General features: G+C 39.6%; 1 long non-coding RNA gene across 1 annotated transcript in view; it reads left to right on the forward strand.

Moving 5' to 3' along the window:
- Nucleotides 1-1,117, forward strand: part of LOC102472028 (uncharacterized) — a 27,324-nt gene extending 26,207 nt beyond the window's left edge. Inside the window, exon 5 of the long non-coding RNA XR_335754.2 lies at nucleotides 687-1,117. This is a non-coding gene — a long non-coding RNA (uncharacterized LOC102472028). The remainder of the gene's footprint in view (nucleotides 1-686) is intronic.
- Nucleotides 1,118-1,380: the final 263 nt, after the last annotated feature.

A 1,380-nucleotide genomic window follows, 5' to 3' on the forward strand; every position in this document is an offset into this window, starting at 1 on the left:
TTCCTGCAGACACAGCGGTGGGCACGGCTATGGGGATGGGTCTGCACAAAGAGAGGAGGAACCATTAAAAAGTGAAATCCCTGCATCTTAAGAGTCTATGACAATGCAGGAAATTAACATTAGGGTCTGTGGTTTACTGTCAATGGAGAATATAAGAGAAAAAAAAAATTAAAAAGCCACATGTTTCAACTGTGAATGAAGATGTTACCAAAACAAACATATGTGGGATAAAACAGGAGTTCAGTGCCTATCTAGAAGACAGGCATAGGGTGTGTATAAAATACTTGCCCAGAACATCCCTATCAGGATAAGGGAGGTTGGGTTATGAATTCATGAAAAAAGAATAATGAGATGCATAACTTACATTCACTGAGGAATGATTCTGATTCAAGCACTGTGCTAAGGGCTCTATTCTGTCCCTAAATCTGTACTTCTGAGAGGAGACAGGGGAAATCCATAAGGAAGCCAATTATTGATAACTTCATTTTGTTACCACCGCAAGCACACTTAGTGTCCACGATGCATTCTCAGTGACTAATGTCAATAGATTGTCCTCTGGTTATTAGAAAGAATGAAGTCTAAGTACTGAAAAAAGATAAACAACATACAGATAAATATTTTGAAGTGATCCAGATTTGGAAAGTCTTAATACATTGCTAAACTTGCGACATTTTCCTTTGCCACAGAATGACTCCTCTGAGAACAAAGTAATTGTTGACTTCAAAGAACCCCGAGGAAGTTCAGCGATGGAAAGAATCTGGCTAGCAACCGGGTGAATCAAATCGAGCTTTTCTTTCTATCACTAGTGTGTGTGCATGTGTGCGGAAAGCACGTAAACATGTCTACAACACTTAGCTCACTACCTGCAGTACTTCTCAATGTTAAAAATGGCTTGGAGAATGGGAATGCCCTACGTATTTAGTAACCACTACAAAGAAGCCTTAGGTTGTCCCATATCTAGGCTACCCCTGGACGGTGCTAATTACGGACACCAGTGAGTCTGAGACCTAGCTGGGCCTCAGAATCATGTGGGGAGTTTTAAAAGTATATGTTCTTGCTTACCACAGTCCTATTGAATCAGACCCTCCAGGCAGAGAGCTGGCAAATATACTTAAGAGGGGACTTCAAATATTTTGTGGGAAAATGGAATTAAAGTTTATTTTGGTGAAAAAAAAAGATATCCATATATCATTTTTTCATAGCATATATTTTCCATGAGCTTTTTGAAAGCTTTGTGTGTTCCTGTGCTATACAAGTGATGCTGACACCTCCTAGATGTATATTTATGTTTAATTCAGGTTGTTAATGTTCTTGTGAATCACTCAACTAAACAGCTCAACTGACGCTCAGGGCAAGTGACGGCTACCTGTTCCTAGTGAA

This window comes from Tupaia chinensis, unplaced genomic scaffold (genome assembly GCF_000334495.1).
Source record: "Tupaia chinensis unplaced genomic scaffold, TupChi_1.0 Scaffold000527_1, whole genome shotgun sequence".
In the NCBI taxonomy this organism is placed as follows: domain Eukaryota; kingdom Metazoa; phylum Chordata; class Mammalia; order Scandentia; family Tupaiidae; genus Tupaia; species Tupaia belangeri.